Consider the following 18,509-nt stretch of genomic DNA (forward strand, 5'->3'; position numbering starts at 1 on the left):
GGGGGAGGTTAGCCTACTGGCATGTCCACTGAGGATTTGCAAGTGAAAACAACAGGATGAGCATGTCATTTTTTACCATTCCAAGTAAGTGGATAAATACCACAGAGATCTATATCCCCCTCCCCATCCTCTGAGTTTTGTTTGCTTATGAGTTTTCATGTGTGGGCTAATCCACTGAACTTGGAGTAAGGTTACATTAGTGGATCTGTGCCCTGCCAAGCACATCCAGGCATTTTGAATAAGACTTCAAAAAACATTTCAGAAAATAACCAATGCTAACTAATTTGATATTCCTAATTTCCCAGGTGTTAAGTTCATGTTTTAACTATCCTGAGGAAGTGAACGCCATTTTAAAACATGCCATTTAAGGAAACAGGGAGAACCTACTGTGTCATGGAAATACTGTTCTGGCTTGCCCTTTCAGACCCAGCAATTACAGGAAACGTCACTTTGAAAAACCAAAGGGGGGGGGTTGTGGGGGTGTGTGTGCACGCCTCAGGACTATATTTGAAACCAGGAATGATAAACCAATCTTAAATTTAACCTCATCTCAAACATTCAAATGGGTATTTCACAATGCTAAGTGATGTTATTATTAATATTACTATAGCAACCAGTGTTCCCGAGACCAGCCACCAGAAAGACACAAAAATAGCCTCTCCACACATACACAAAACATGAAAAAAAAACCTCTCTGAATTGTTTCCCACACTCCTGATGCATTGTGTACAAACTGGAATTCCAGCAGCGACCAATTTAAAGAGAATGGAAAAGTAATAAAAGGGCTAAATTAAAATTCCAGGCCAAAGGCTCTGTAATGAAAAAAAATGCATGAAGACTACAGAACCAGGATTCTTGCCACCATCACCTCATGGCCAGGTCAGGAGAGGCTCAAAAGTCAGATCTGCAAGGCACCTTTCTCCAGCTGCATCCGAACTGCCAGCTGCTTCCGAACAGACCTGCATGAATAATTAAGGGAAGGATACAGGACCTCAGACTGCCCCCTTAGACAGATGGCACAAGGCAGCTCTTGGGAAAACAAAATCAATGGATGGAGCGAGTATTTAATTAGCAGGCTGTTAGGCAATTCCCTGAGTGTCCTATATGTAAACCATGCTTCTGATTAGCTAGAAGTACACTGCAGGCAAAGTCAAATTCATATTATTTTCAGCAGGACATACCCAGAAGGCAGTGATGGACAAGCAGCTGCTCCCCCAGCCCTGACTTTTATCTACCAAAGGCTTCTGGTTCAGTCCCTCCCTCCCTGTCTTAAAATCAGCGATGAGTGAAGACTGCAAGATGACCCTGCTCAGATCCTGCTGGCACAGATATCAGAGATATTGCTCCTCCACAGAATTTACACTGATGGAGCACAAGAAGGCACTTGGGCAGAAATAAAGCTGTAGCAAAGGTTGCGATTTTTCACGGCAGATGTATGCTTGGCTTGCCCATTGCCGACTCACAAACTCACCAACAGAGTCATATTTCCAAGGTATTTGTTACCTGAGTGCAACAGTACAGCTACAGAACCATCAAATGGCATTTTATATTCTGCAGAAAATCTCTTAAAGCACCATTCTTGTGCTGTCTAAAGGGCAGCTTTTACATGATCCAACAATCTCTCTGTAAAGCCAAGCCCTTTCCTCCTTTGGACCCCACAAGCTGCAACAGGTAACAACTGTTCAGAAGTGTCACGGGCAAGGCTTCAGGGAGCAGGCCTTTCCAGGAGCAAGATGTGAAACTGAACTCCACACTAGTTGTAAGAATGAACATAGATTCAACCTGTTCAGAGAACCAGAGTACTTTCAAGCCGACTACCAAAATAAAGGCCAAAGACACAATATGATGCAGAGACCCAGAACACAAAGTAGGGGGCAGGAACCTACACCTAGACACACGAGTAGGATTCAACAGAGTGCAACAAGAAATGGTTCCTTGAATGCTTATGTTATTGATGGCTCTCCTGTCCCATCCCAGAGGATGTGCTCAGCTCAGAGCAAGGGAGGAAAAATGTGGCAAGTCCAGCCTTTAAGCACTGTCTAAACATACCCATGTTATAATTCTGGATCAGCCCAGTGCAGTTAAGGAAAGCAAGGTGCAACTTAACTTTTGCTTCAAAAATATTTTACATAAAACCTGGAAGATGAATAGAATTCTCTATTCAGTAGTTTAAAAAGAAGCCAATTCCCCCATCACAGGTACAGTAGGAAGAGAAATGTCACTGATTATTGGTCATTAATGATCTGCCTGTTTCATCAGAGAGTGGCACTGCTCATTAACCTGGAAAGATGAGGCAACATCAGAGAGATTTCCTTTCATTAGCTGGAAATTTCAAATGTGAAACTGTATCTGGTTTTAATGCTTCTGATTTGTAAGGCTCAGAGCTACTTTGCTCCCAATTTCCTGTCTCTGTCTCTCCCCAAACCCCAAACAATTTTAGCCTGTAAAGACAGAACAGGCAATTTATAAGTAGTCCCCTAATTGTGAAAGATGATGATGATCATTATATTTATGCATACCCCACCTTTTTCCCTGATGGCACTCAAGGTCGCTTACAGATAAAATCAAGAATCGCTTAAAACATAGAGAAAGTCATCATTAAAAACAATTAAACATTAATAGAATTAAAACCAGATATATAAATAAAACCTGTTAAATAATGAAACAGCACAGCACCAGCCCTTTCATTAAACGCAATCAGTTCTCAAAGGCTGGAAAAATCAGTTTTACAAAGGCTGTAAAAATATGATTCAGACAATGTCTCCCCCACCTACAAAAGTCAGAAAGAAACAAAGAAATGGCTAAAATCATCATTCTAAAAGTCAGAGGCAGGCCTTATGAAATACTCTTAGTTTCCCCTAATCTGATTTTGAAATGTGGACCAATCCTTAGCCTTCCTTAGGTCTCTCCCTATGAGGATATTAAAAGCATGCAAGTACTTCGGTGAAGGGCCATAGCTCAGTGGAAGGGCCCCAAATTCACTCTCTGGCATCTCCAGGTTGGGAGATGAAAGAAGTACCAACACCCTATGCTGTACACATGAGGAAGCAGACTATAGAGACACATTAAGAGGTCAAGACTGAATCATTTGGGGTTCAGTTGTTTGCTACATATACCACTTATAGCAGTGATAGATGCATGAAAGACAGTCTCCCACATTAACAACACACTCACCATATTGATGCCTGTCTGTTTAGTTAATACATACAAATATTTATCTTTTGTTTGTTTAAGGTAAGATGACAATACTAACCAAATATATGGGGCAGGAAGCATGTTTCCTAGGAAACATAATGTAAATAACAGAAAATCAGTCTCAGTGCAACTCAGAATAGGATTGTTCTGAGGCCAAATGTGAAGAAAGTTTGAGGAAATGTGTTGTTGAGCAGGATTTCAGGAATAGTTTCCAACCTGATGCTGTAAATGATATGCCAGAATACAATGCTACAACCACAAAATAAACTAGTTTGAGAAATAGTTCATACATGCCAGCTCTATGCTGGAACACATCAGGCAAAGTATTTTGCCAGCTAATGAACAAACTGTACTGACTTGAAAACCTACACTTGGGGGTCTGTGCCAAGTTTTGCAACCTGGCACATTTGCTACTTAGCTTTTACTGCCTTGAATTTCAAAGCAAACACTGACCAAAATATCTACAGCCACAGCACCACTTGGCAAATGTATTACTGCACTGAACCATTTACAAAACAATCCGGCAGAGCCTAGATGGATAGCACTTCAGTGGGACCAAGGAGAGAACCTGCCAAAGATGACAGAAATGCCCTTGAAATAAGTGCTTTAGGGTTCTGAAATCCAATAAATGTGCCTTTCCACTTCATGTAACAACCTGAAGATATCCCAATAATTAGCTAGTTCAGGTGCAGCTTAATGGCTACCATCAAGAAATGGCTCCTGTGAAAATACTAAGAATTTCAGCTAATTATTAAAAACTTTCTAGATTAGTATAAATATATTGAAAACTTGAAATGAAATAGGAATACATATCTGGGAAACATTTAATAAGAGACAAAAGCAGTGACTTACAAGGGATGATCATATTTACCAAACCCACTGCATGGTGCTATTATTTTTTACAGAAAGAGGCCAAGGGTTACCACATGTGTTTAAGATATCAGGAGCTGACTATAACAGCAGGCACCCCTTCATTTTTTTCCTTTTCTCCCCTGGACTCTCCCCTTCTTGGTGCAATTTTTTTGCACTCTTCTCCAGCCAGCTAAAAAAAAAAAAAAGCTCCCTTACAATTAGGATTTGAAAATAAGATTTGACCTTGGATAATATTTAAATGTGCATAGGGACTGCAGCCACTATAACTATATAGATTTACTCACACGGCATCTAAATAATATTTATATTCTCTATGAATTGGTATCATCATTATTGTCATGGTATGTATCATTTGAGAAAGGGACCCGAGGCTGACAGTACCTCGCCAAAGTCCACTCAGTAGGTTCACACCTTAAGGTAGCAGTGACTAGTGAGGTGAGATGGAAAGCAATAAGCAGTTGCTGAGCAACAAATGAGAGTTACCAGCAAGTGTCTGTTGGACGCAGCTGAGTCAGGAGGCTGCTCACACTGCACTGGGCAACCATGCTGCTGGCTGAATAGCTAGTTCTCTTGGACATGTTATATTTAGAATCATAGAATTGTAGAAAGGAACCTGAGCATCATCTAGTCCAGGGGTAGGCAACCTAAGGCCCGGGGGCTGGATGCGGCCCAATCGGGAATCAGTGTGTTTTTACATGAGTAGAATGTGTCCTTTTATTTAAAATGCATCTCTGGGTTATTTGTGGGGCATAGGAAATTGTTCATTCCCCCCCTTCAAAATATAGTCCAGCCCCCCACATGGTCTGGGGGACGGTGGACCGGCCCACAGTTGAAAAATGTTGCTGACCCCTGATCTAGTCCAATCCCCTGCAATGCAGGAATCTCAGCTAGCTCAGGCGGCCATCCAATCTCTGCTTAAAAACCTCCAAGGAAGGAGAGTCCGCCACCCCTCGAGGGAGTCTGTTCTGCTTTCGAACTCCTCACTGCCAGAAAGATCTTAGTAGGAATCTCATTTCTTGCAACTTGAACACACGATGATTTACCTGAATCATCTGCAACCTGAATTATGATGACATAATCCTTCTGAACTTAGAAAAAATGCATGTGGCTCAGCATGTACCTTTAAAAGTTCTCATATACATCTAAATTCAAGCTTAGCCATGAGACACCCCTCCCCATTACACACCATGTTCACCCAAAGCTCACAGTTAAAAAGTAAATGCTGCACATCAGATTTTTTTAAAAATTGAGAAAACGTAATAATAATAATAATAATAATAATAATAATTTTGCACATGATCATTCAGAGACCAGCTGATCCACATAGCTCAGTCTCTTGAAATGCTCATAAGACCAACACTAAAGCACCATACCATATGGTAAGGGAGGAACAGGAATCTTCCTGCAGTGAAACATCCTGTGTCTGGGGCCCAAGGCAGTTGCCAGGAGGAAGAGGCTTGCTGGAGCGCACAGCTGACAGATGCAACATTGTGATGGATAATAATCTGTGCCATCTCTGACCTGCTGTTTACAGAAATAAGGGGGTGATCATATCACAAGTGCCTTCCAGTTTCCAGACAAGGGGATGGGGGGGGGGAGAAAGCCCTTACGTAGCAAGATGAATGTGACTTCTTCTCTGAGAGTATGTTGTTTCCACGCTGCCTTTTTGTGAAGCAAGCCTTCACAAGGCAGTTTATTTTTTACTTTTTAAGAGTAAATGCAAAAGAGTGGAGTATGCCTGAGCTAATGTCAGAGTATGTCTGAGGCCTTTACAGCTGGTTCTGATATTATGGTTAAGTCCAGTCAAAGACAACAATTGGGTTGCGGTGCTCATCTCTCTTTTAGGCCAAGGGAGCCAGCGTTTGTCCACAGACAGCTTTCCAGGTCGTGTGGCCAGCATGACTAAACCGCTTCTGGCACAACAGGACACCGTGACAGAAACCAGAGTGCATGGAAACGCTGTTTACCTTCCCACTACAGTGGTACCTGTTTATCTACTTGCACTGGTGTGCTTTCAAAGTGCTAGGTTGGCAGGAGCTGGGACAGAGCAACAGGAGCTCACCCCGTTGCGGGGATTCGAACCGCCAACCTTCCGATCAGCAAGCCCAAGACGCTCAGTGGTTTAGACCAGTGTCCCGGTTCTGATGTGGACGTCTCCTACCCCAAAGACTGCAAGCTGACATTTTATTGCTTCTGCACTCATGTAAAATAATCCATTGTACCCATGTTAGAATAGCAGAATGGACCTGCCACCCCCCCAATCAGTATTTAAACTGATTACGGCTTACATTCAAAGAAGTTCAGTACAGATGTGATGCCAGCTGACTGCTTAACCCCCGGGAGGTGATCCACAGAACCACACCAGTTTATGAGCTGTTCCCCACTCCTTTTCAGTCTTGGAGCTAATGATGGCTAGCATCGTGTCTGCACAAGTGTTTTTGTAGCATCCTACTTCTAACCTGGGTTGCAAACTGTCATTTGGTGCTAACTATGATTAGTGAAACGATAGTGCAGTTGTAATATCAACCACAGTGTACTCCAAAACTGGAAGGGTGGGGGAAATGACGATGCAAGGGGACGGGGAGAGACGGCAAAGAGTCGGTGCAAGCTCAGGGGTGCCTATCCAGCTTTTCCCAAGCTAGTGTCACCCAGATGTTTTGGGTGATTAGTTTATATATTTTCATAAACCGCTAAGGGTTTTTCTTGCAATCAAGTGGTATAAAATTTTTGTGAATTAAATAAAATAAATACTCCCACCATCCCTGACCATTGGCTATGCTTGCTGGAGCTGATGGGAGTTGTAATCCAACAACACCAGGCTGGAGAAGGCAAACCTAAGCCAGGGGTTCCCAAATTGTGGTCCATGAGCTTCATACAGGTGGTCCACAGCATGTATGGGAAAAGCAATGAAAAATCCTACAGCATCTAGCACAGCGCACTACAATTGCTACAACAGTCAGGAAAACCATTACCTGCTCCACCAAGACCCTTAGCAATTTCAAGTCATTTGTGGGGTTGGGGGAAGTTTGGCAACCACCAGCCTAAGCAATTGTCTGACAGCTTTAGGCCTTCACTAGGCCAATATTAGGAAAGCAGATCCACACAGTTTAAGGCTCTCCTCCCTTTTACTGTGGATTTTTGCTCTAAGCCCCCACCCACACCCACCGGCACAGCTACTTCATTAACAGACTAATTATTCAAGGCGTGCAGCACAAATAAAAGCTTTCTAAGCATTTTCTCTGTTCTGTACAAAACAGGAGTTTTGTTTTTGTTTCTGTGTTCTCATTTGATTGGGGAATAAAACATGCTGGGAATAAACAACAGAACATATTATGGGGGAAGGGGGGCAGATAATCAACATCTAAAAATAACGTAATAGAAAGGATGGATTCCTAAGTTAATGAATGCCTGTTGGTTACCAAAAAGGAGAACATAAGCAATTCTGCATGGTGCAATGGTAATAGTCCTATTTTAAACAGTAAGTGTTCAGCATGACTCACTGCAATTGCTAAAAGAGTGGAGTTGTGAATCTGATGAGGACCCAGTGCTACTTCGGGCTGGAGGTGAAGGAAGGTGTGTAGGATCTAATTAAGCATTCCAGAGATATTTAAGAGATGGTTAAACCCAATGAATTATAGTTAACCAACACCATAGGAAAAGTCTTTTTAATAAAGACATATAAGAAAAGGCAAGGTTTAAATCCCACTTTCTACACAAATTTCAAATTAGAGCAAAGTTTTAAAATGAGGAGCTGACACTTGTGACTTGTTTAAAAGTCTCACTTCTCAGCTGCTTCTTAACTAATGTAAAATTAACATTCTTGCTAATCTTCTATTTAAAAGCTACTGTACAGATCAGAAAGCATTTTTATTTTTGCAAACTACTGCACACCACTTTGCATGCTGCAGACTAATGAATTCACCAGACAACCATTAAAAATAGAAGGAAGGTTTTCAAAGAAGCAAAAATTCTTCCCTTTGCAACTTATCTATAATTGCGATTTCCCATGAGCAAAAATACATTTTTTAAAAGTGCAATTCAATCATTTCAAAAAATCTCTTAATCAACATACACTAGAAAGTATTAAACAGATATAATTCCTCCTCACACAAAAAATTTTTCAGTACTTGTATATACTCTCAGATTAATAATTCAGTGCCATCTGAATTCTTGGTAATGCAGAGGTAAATTTAAAAGTTCAGTAATTATACTGATCCTACCAATCAGTTACAGCATCTAAGATACTTGAGTCTTCCGAGCAGATTCAAATTAGCCAGAAAGAGAAAACATAAAGATTTGAAATTAGCATTCTTTGGCATACAAGTACAATCATAACCGACAAAATTCATAGACAAGTTTCCAAGTTTATATTTTCTCTTAGTTCCATAGCCATTCCAAGCTTGATGGGCAGTAAATTATGCCTTATTCTGAGTTTATAAGTGATGCTAGAAGCAACTTGCACACAACTTGTATGGAAATGCTTCTGTAGCAAAACACCATAATTATTCCACAACAAAGCAAAGTTGGCCAGTGTCAGACAGAGGCAGAGCTAGCTGCTCTGGCACCCAGAGCAGAGCACATGCAGTGCACCCAGGAACAGGGCTAGCCATCTGCTGGGGTGGGGCGAGCATCCCAGGGGGCGGCCTGGCGATGTCACCCCCCCTCAGGGATGACACCCAGGGTGCACCACACCCACCACACACCCCTTCCTCCACCAGTGGTGTCAGGATATCAGATCCCATATATCTGTACATTGACCACTAATAACAAAACATATATTGTAGATATTTTTCCATATTTATTATGCTATTTTTTTAATTAAGGATTTTCTTAGGTTACAAAAGTGTGTGCGTTGTCTCTATTTTCAGGTTGTAGCATCTTTTCTACAGATCAGTTTTATTCGATGTGAAACATAAATGTTGCATGCAGCATAAGGTTGGGGTAGAAGACTGGTGTGAAGAGGGAGGGGTGGTAAACTTGCATTCTTTTATTTAGGGCATGTGTGAGGTTTTTTGTGTCAGTGTCACTTGGGTAGGTTCTATTTCTATTCATTTATTAGTTTTCATGGGCAGTGAGAGAATGTTGAGCGGGGAGCTCAGGGCATGCTTGGTTGCCTTTAGTTGACTGCAGTGAGATGTGTTTTTGTGTGTGAGGAGGGGGAGGGGTTGTTGGGCCAAGCTAGCCATATTGATTCGTATGCTGTCAATGGATTCTTGTTGTTGTCTTGTCCGGCTTCGTGTGTAAGAAAGGGGAGCCACACCAGGGTGAAGGCTTCCTCCTTTATTTGTCTCTGTGTCAGTTTCAGTCTGTTGGTTAGCTTTTCTAGTAATGCTGTTTCACGTACAATTTGGTACCAGTGGTCCAGGTTCACTCCTGACAGGTCTCTCCAGTGTCTAGCTACAGTGCTTCTGGTTGCTGAGAGTAGGCGGGTTATAAGCTCTTTATAGTGTGAATGAGTGACTTGGAAAATATTCACTAGGGCCAGTTCTGGGGTGCCTGGTTATTTTGAATATTTCTTGTAGGACTGCTGTCCAAAAGGGTTGGATTTGGGGGCAATCCCACCACATGTGGAGCTACATGCCTGTGGACGTACAGCCTCTCCAGGATTTTGGTGAGGTTCCTCCTCACCAAAAACAACAATTTCCATGTTGTTAGGTGCTATCTATAAGTAAGATTCAAAGAGAGTTCTCTACATTTGGCTGAGATGGATTTAAGGGAGGTTTAGACCACATTTTAGTCCATTGGGTAGGATTTATTTCATAGCCATTTAGTCCATTGGGTAGGATTTATTTCATGCTCCCATTGTTTTTTTGAATGTGTTGAGGGGGGTTGTGGGATTGTGAAGCAGCATTTTGTATATTGTGGATACCATCCCCTTGCTGTGTCCCTCTGCTGCCAGGAGAAGGTTTTCAAAGGTGGTCAAGAGCCTAGTGGCTGCTGTTTTTACTGCTGGGTTGTTTAGGAAGACATGTAGTTGGTGGTGTGTTAGCTAGGGTATTTGGGTGTCCCCTAGTTTGTATTGTATGTCTTGTGTTGATATGGGTTTGTTATTTTCATAGAAGTGTGTTAGGCCGTACAGGCCTTTGGCTTGCCAAGTTTTTATTTGGAAGTTTTGGGCTGTGTGATGGGATAGTGGGTGATGAGCCAGGGGGGTCAGTGGGGATGGGGTTGGGGACAGTTTGCCTACTTTCTTCTTCCATGCTTTAAGCATGGACTGTGCAAACCTGCTTAGTATAAACTGCTCTTGAAGCCAGCTGGAAGACTACAGTTGGTGCATGATCAAGAAATGATATTTGGGATACAAAACAGAGTTTAAATTTTTACATTTTACAGTACCCAAAAATGTTAAAATTTGCTAGCACAGAAAAATATTTGGCCCAAACAGTCGACCCAGTACCATCATAAAAGGTAAAGGTAAAGGTACCCCTGCCCATATGGGCCAGTCGTGTCCGACTCTAGGGTTGTGCGCCCATCTCACTTAAGAGGCCGGGGGCCAGCGCTATCCGGAGACACTTCCGGGTCACGTGGCCAGCGTAACAAAGCTGCTCTGGTGAGCCAGCACCAGCGCAGCACATGGAAACGCTGTTTACCTTCCCGCTATAAAGCGGTACCTATTTATCTACTTGCAAATAGGGGTGCTTTCGAACTGCTAGGTGGGCAGGAGCTGGGACCGAAAGATGGGAGCTCACCCCGCCGCGGGGATTCGAACCGCCGACCATATGATCAGCAAGCCCTAGGCACTGAGGTTTTACCCACAGCGCCACCCGCGCCCCTTATAAGAAGGTGCTAAAATCCCTAAAGGGCTTGAGATAGAAAAGAACCGTGTTTTCTATGCTTCACTGAGATTTGGCCAATCCACTAGGTGCAGCTACTTTCCCCCCAGCTTCAGATGGTCTTTGTGGGCAACTATGCACTGCATGCATAATTGACTGGTAGCTTTTAGTTTTCAGCTGGCAAGCATCTGTTAGTTATGTTACCATCACCAGCACGTAATTGCATTTCCCCCTTTGTTCCTCTATGAACAGTATCCTGTACTTTGTGTTCTGTTTTGTTAAGCCCATAAATCCTGCTTTCACTGTATTTTGTCGTCTGTGACAATCATGCAAAAAAGTCCTCTTTTCATGTCCCAGTATAAGATGGTGAACTATTAGAAACTTGTCTCAAAGCAAGTCCTCATATTGCCCTGCTTCACTGAAGAATGGCTACAAGAGGAGCTTTCCTTGCTTACACAAATCCTGTTTAAACTCCGGTGAACTTGCAACATGAGTCAACATGAGTATAGTGCCCATATCAGTGGAAGTAATAGTACCTGGAGTTCTGTGGCCAGCTCTGGGCACCACAATTTAAAAAGAATACTGACAAGCTGGAACATGCTCAGAGGAGGGTGACCAAGATGGTGAAGGGTGTGGAAACCAAGCCATATGAGGAACTGTTGAGGGAGTTGGATATCTGGAGAAGAAAAAGACTGGGAGGTGGCATGATAGCCACCTTCAAATATCTGAAGGGCTGTCATGTGAAAAATGAAGCAAGCTTTTCTACTGCTCCAGAGACTAGGAACTGAACCCATGGATCCAAATTACAGGAAAATGAGATTCTGACGAAACATTAGGAAGAACTTTCTGACAGTAAGACCAGTTTGACAGTGGAATAGACTACCTCAGAAGGTGATAATTCTGTAAAAATAAATAAATAACTGCAATATATAAAGGTCAGCAATATTGACAAATAATCCCATCTATACAAATACAAATTATTTTACAATTTCAGGTTTTAAGCTAGCAAGCTAGCTAGCTTTTATCATGTACAAATGTGCGACTGAAGCACAGAAAATGAATGAAACTCACCAATATAATTTTTCACCAATAAGATCAGTAGATGCCACAGCCAACTTTAAAAGATTGTTTTGCCAGAATCTGAATATATCCAAGGAGGAAAGAAACCACAGAGCCTTGATATAACCAAGTTTCTTGTACAACTATGGATTTATTCTATGGGAACATCTGTCTCACCAGACACATAAGCCTCTGGCTAGAATTCAGTAGCGCAAGTAACTGCAGAGCCACCATCTCAGGGCCATTTCGCACAAGGCAGAAGTTGTTATACTTTCTGATTGGTGAAGACACTTCTATTCTGGAAGGCTTTTGCCAGCTAAATGCCTGGTGTTTTATTCAGAGGTTGTGTTTTATCGGCAGTCCCTGCCTTTGTTGTATTTTTATTGTATTTTTTATCTAAATGTATCTTTTAAACATGATATTGTGATTTTTAATTGTTGATAGCCCCCTCAGTAGTACATAGGCAGTAGAAGGGCAAGAGATAATATTGTGTGTATGTGTGTGTGTGTGTGTGTGTGTGTGTGTGTGTACACAAACACACACACATATATGCATGCTGATATTGCTTTTGTGTCGGAAGTTATACATTCCCTGTCACATACAATTAGCACACAAAGGGTTTTCTGCTGTTTGCACTGAAGTGAGAGAGACGTGTGCTCATTATACTGACAGCATGCACATAAATTTCCTATATAACAGCAAAAGTCATGTAGGAAATCAGACAGTCTCATTAGGTGAAGCACTCCTTCATCTGAACAAAGAGCACTCCTAACTGATTACAATAGTCTTTTCAAAACTTGCATCAATATTGACTGCAGCTGTGTGTGTTTATAAAACACATTTTTAAAAAAACTAGACTTTTAAATAACATTTCTCATATCATTTGTGCTTTCAGATTCCAGGTTAAAAATGAAATAAACTTTCATATGGAAGTAGAATTAAGTTAACACTGAGGGTAGAATTAAGGTAACACTTTTCTTTTTCTTAAATATTTGGCACTTTCTGCTCCCCAAAAAGAACTCACTAAAGTTATGCAATGTTAAGGTTTCAATAAATGAGTCATTTTTTAGTCCTTGGGCATTTGGAGAAGCATTTGAAAAAGCTTCTTCAAAAGCTCAATATCAAGATTAGAGGAATCCAAGTTCAAATGCTCTGAAAGTCAAACTTGAGGGGTTTGGGGGGATGGAGGGTACTGCACAACAGCAAGGGTTGACCCTGCTCTTCCTTTACCCCACTTTACATATTTCATCAGGACAAATAACTGAAGTTATATAGCAAAACAAAAAAAACTGATCAAGCTGATAGGTGCCAACACCTTTTAAGCTGTAGCTGTCTGAGCCAACCAAATCTGTTAAATGGTTTGCAAGAGTAACTTTATGTTACAGAATAAGAAAAAACCCCCCACACATAATCTAGAGAACGACAAAATTAGCTACACATGCCCATGTGGCTTTGAATCTGTATTTCTTAAAATCAGAAAAAACAGGACTTTTATCTCGATTCCTTAAAAAGCAGCTCTGTTAGTGTAGCAAGCTGCTTTTGAAACTCAGGAAAGCCTTAAAAGCACATGAATGTTTGCTGTCCAAATAAAACAGAATAAAAAACCCCTCTAGTTGTACACAAGGACACACCTAAAAGAAGCAGCTCCCTGGAACGTGGCCAAGATAATAAAAGTCTTAGCAATTTGGAGTGATTAACTTTTCTGCACCAATAAGTCCAGGGACATAATGTCTCTGTGGTGCTTAGAGTTTGCAAATCAATAAATGAGCTCCATTATGATTTCTGATTTTTCCTTTGTTCAGGATATTTTATTGGCAAGAGTAAGAAATATAGCCATTTGCGTTAATTCTGAGTCTAAATATGTACCAAGTGGGCATGCAAATTCTCACCCACATCATCAGCATTAAGAGCTTCTGCAAATCTGTGTAATACCCAGTAGCATTATGGAAATGGATTTTACAAGGGGTGGGGGAAGACAAGAGAGAAGAACAGTTGGAAGGGATTATAAACAAGCATGAAAGCAGGCCTTCTAATAAAAACGAACTCTATGGAAATTAACAAGAGCAAGAGGAAATAATGGCATGGGTGCAGTAAATGCGGGCTCTTATTACCAATCAAACCTAGAGGAGCTGAATGCATTTCTGCCTCTTCTTCACTTTGCTTTCTTTAATAGGTCAACTCAAATAGGCCAACTCACAGAATTTCTGTGAACATTTTCTATTAGTTTCATGAGAGGGAAACTTTCCACTTTACAGATTAACCATAGATAGGAAAATGTGTTGAAGTCATTGTGCAATAAGATTCCTTTGCAGTAAAGGAAAGCTTCTTGGCAGCACTACAGTGGGGTAACTACTGTAACCCACATGCTATAATAAGGATTTCCAATAAATATAGAAGGCTGCAAGGAGCCTTGGGGGTATGTTAACAGGTAGTGTCGGAGGCAGTGCAGCAAGAGATTGTTTGGAAGGGAACAACTACCTAAGCAAAACCAGCAGGAAAGTTCCAAAAGCAGTCTGAAGCTGCAAGGATTGTTTCATCTCCCCACTTTCAAGAGAACACCTGTTTCCTCATGGGAGTAAATCACTGAAAACTTGCAGGACTTATATGCACTAAATAAATAGGTTGCACTAGCACCAAAGCAGTGTCAGCCCCCCCCCCATTGCTTCTTGCCCGCCTGCTGTGAACACTAACTTCCAAAATGCAAACCTGCTTCACAAACCAAAAACCTCAGCTGGTATTTCAGCCTCCAGCCAAACAAGAACATGATGTCTCAAAACACGGTCTTTAAAACAAAACACCGCCATCAGAGTTTTAATAGCCACTGCCTCCACCCCAACCTCAAATCAGACCACAAAACCTAAGGGAGGAGGCATTAAATGGAAGAGCCAGTGTGTCAGCAATTAAGGTTTTTAAGTAGAGAGAACTATTTTAAATTCTTTGGCCTAAGTGTTGTATGTTTAGAAACCAAAGACAGCATGAAAGTGTTTCTGGGTGGAGTGGGGCATTAATGTGGCATTCATTTTGGGAACTAAGGAAGCTTCTGCAGCACATCTGATGCTCACACTCCATGCACTTAAGCCTTCCCTTCTTTCCTGTCCATCCACTTGGCAAATCGGAATGGCTGAGGAATTTGGAGACCAAAGGCATTCCAGGATTGGAGGAGAAGAGATGAAAAGGCAGCTTCCTAAACTTGCAATTATGAGCTTCAATGCCCAAATCAGAGTGCAGACAGCTGTAGACAGATGCTAACAGCTCAGGTAACATATGTATGATATTGCTCCCATTTAGTCATGGATTTGCATTTCTGTGCCATCCAAAATACTGAGACACTGTGCTACCTTTCCATAGCCTAGGATGGCAGTATGTGCTCATTTCAGCATTGTGATCAGCTCAGCTATGTGAACCCCAACCCTGTCCTCTTCCTTACAATTTGCTACTTGCAAGTCAGAGACTTTAGAGCAAAGACATCAAAGGGATGGACATCTTTGTGTGTCTCTCACAATGAACCTGATGCTGGAGTGAGACTTGTTTCCCTCATAAAGGAGAGTCAACAGATGAAAGGATGGTGTTTCCTTACTTTTCCTTACCCACCAATGCTTTCCTGCAAATGCGCCCTGGGTTTCTGTACTGATCAATAGCTAGGCTCCAAGACCAGAATTAAGTCCAGCTGGGGAAATGTCTAATGGGTGGATTTACAATAGATAATTGACAGGAATAGAAGAAGTTAAGAACCACTATCTCTGCTAACCCTCCGGTGCAAATGAGTCCCTACATTTCAGCAAATGCAGATTGGGGAAATTGTGTTTCGTCAGGATGGAGCCCAACACTGAGTCAAGCTAAATGTGCATCAGCAGAAAATAAATATAATTTATTCATATTGGGTTTTTTTTAAGTTGAAGACTGCAGAAAGTGCTGTTCTGGTGAAGTTCTTTAAGCCTTTCATCCCATAGCAATACTTTTCTGATCTTCAAAACAGCCCAGGAAGCTAGTAATTAGCAAAAACAAGCAAAATCATACAAAATATTAATCACAGATGTCCAGTCTCTTTTAGACTTCTTCAGACATGTTATAAGATTTGGGAGCTGGGGTGGATTATGCCTGTGAGTCCCCAACAAATCTGTGTTATTGTATCTGGAAGACTGTCATCTGTAGTAGAAGGAACCGCGGAACTTGTCAAATCAGGCCTGGCCATGTCTCTTAGGCATTATGTCTAAAGAGTTGGTGAAGAACAGATGTGTTGCCACAGAGGCAACTGGCTGGTGATGCTCTTTCAGAAATGGGTAAACCTCCTCTAAACCTGGCAGGATATGCATCATCCTAGGGGTGGAAGAACCAGTTGTATCTTTGTTTTAAATCAAGTGGAAAACAGTGGTACTTCCCTACAAGCTTGGCTCTCTACATTGATTACATGCAGATTCAATATAGTATGCTGCTAGTGGATTATATGCTGCTGTGCCACAATGTTTGCCCATCACCTAGAATAAAACCCAAGTCAATATCGGGGAAGGTAGTTCACTAGTATAAAGGTACTATAATTTGCAGTCAAGGTTACAGAAAGCAGCACGACAAGTCAAATAATTATGCACAAGCAGCTTCTGTCATCGATGCTTTAGATGCATTGCAGGGGGTTGGACTAGATGAACCTGGGGTCCCTTCCAACCCTAAGATTCTATGATTCTAGAAGAACAAATAGTCTTCTTTACTTTTAACAATAACAACTCCTGTATAGAGGTTTTTGCCCTGCAACTTTTAGCTCCCACCCCCTTGTTATTATAAAAACTAAATCTAGGCAAAACTAGTTATTTGTGTTCCCAATTAGTTTCCCCTGCAAATCTGACAGCACTGCCTGGAATGAATCTGTTTTACTCTTTTGAATTAATAGTTTCTGTAGGCCTTCTGCATACACATACAGAAAAGCAACCAAAAACAATGTCATTAAGAAAAGGGGAGTGGCAGACAAAAAAATGCTGTTAGAATTACAGAGATGGGAAGAGCCCTCATTGAGCATGAAGCCGATAGTGTTGTCTTCCAAGTATCAGATGCATGGTGCCAGTTCACTGGTAAGTCCCTACAAGAGGTGTCCATTCACAGTGCCAGGCCACAAACATCTGCAAGGTTGTACTTGTGAGTAGCGCAAAGGCAAGGTTGTAAATAGAAACAACAAATAAATCCTGCAAAACACCTGAAATTCACATGCTGTACCTCTGCCAACTGAAGGTTTTTCTGCAACCTATAACTATCTCTTTATGTACCTTAATCCCTCTATGTTTTACAAAGCCACAATAATAAGCTTGTTTACCATAACCTTGGAGTGAACTGAAAGTTAACAGAGGCTTTCAAGTAACAGCTGTCCAACAGGACAGCTACCACAATGCGGGCTGCATCTAAAATCAATAGCCCTGTTGCAGGAGATCTAGTTAGCTATAAAGAGTCCTTGCTGTCAAAGTGCCTCAGCAAAACCTTGCCACAACCAGACGCTAATGCCTCCCTCTAGGGAGTCCTATAAGCTTTTATCATTCCTCTGAGGATAGCCCCCCATTTGCTTTCCCCAGAGGCCTTGTGTTGTTTCTGCTGACCATGATATTCAGCACACAGCTTCTTCTAATCCAGTAAATGTCATCTCTATTTCAGATACAGAATGAATCCTAACCACACAGCACACTAAAAATATGTCTAAAAGGCACAGACATCTGGGTGCTGCAACTGACCAGCCTATGCAGGTGTTGTGGTGATTTCAGGGTACCACAATTAGGTGCATTTCCCCATCCCTGCTTTCAGTAAATACAAGAAAAGCAAGCAAGCAAGCAAGCAAGCAAACAAACCAACCAACCAACCACCCTGATGCTGCCAAATTGCATAAGAGAATCAAAACAATGCATTAGAAAGAGGGTTTCTATTAAAAGTTGCCTAAAATGGAAGATGGATTCTGGGTCTCAAAACAGGTGGCAAGTTTAGCACAATAGGCTGTTTCCAATTAAGTTCAACAAAGTAAAGCCATTAAAATTAACGGACCTAAATTAATCATATCCATCCATTTCAATGAGTCTGCTCTGAGTAGGGTTATCACTGGATACAACCCCAGCTCCTTTATAAGGGTCACATCTATTTGGATAAGATACATTAAAAGGTTTTGCTCTGTTCTGCAGATAAAGTGAGAGAGCAAGGCCAAACCTATGACAGACCTAGAAGCAAAAGCAACAACAGGAACAATAACCCACCCATCTCCCAGCTCATAGCCATGCAATCTATTCCCTTTGAATCTTGAGTATCTTAAGACTTCATCCAATTATGAAGTCCTACAGGAATTCACGTGATTTCATGCATGCGATTCCAACCGCCTGACTAGAAAAGAAACTGATACTTCCCATTCTCACATGGAAGTGGTCAGGCCAAATGTTTCTTTGCCACAGATTAGGAAGCACTTTTATAGAACACTAAAATTAGCACTTTCAGACTATGATACATATCCCCAAATGCCTCAAACTGTATATCCAGATTAGCTGCATCTAAGAGATGTTATATAATAAGATGTTTAAAATGTTTAAGCTCAGCACTATTAAAAAAAAGGGTGAACAGGTAGAATGTATAGATGCTGGTACTCTTGTTTCT

At 41.5% G+C, this 18,509-nt stretch overlaps 1 protein-coding gene across 2 annotated transcripts in view; it reads right to left on the reverse strand.

Moving 5' to 3' along the window:
- The window catches only part of MGAT4B (alpha-1,3-mannosyl-glycoprotein 4-beta-N-acetylglucosaminyltransferase B), a 75,290-nt gene that overhangs the window by 32,030 nt on the left and 24,751 nt on the right, over positions 1–18,509 (reverse strand). The gene's annotated exons all lie outside the window — the stretch shown is intronic.

Source organism: Podarcis raffonei, chromosome 2, assembly GCF_027172205.1.
Source record: "Podarcis raffonei isolate rPodRaf1 chromosome 2, rPodRaf1.pri, whole genome shotgun sequence".
NCBI classification, from domain to species: Eukaryota; Metazoa; Chordata; class Lepidosauria; order Squamata; family Lacertidae; genus Podarcis; species Podarcis raffonei.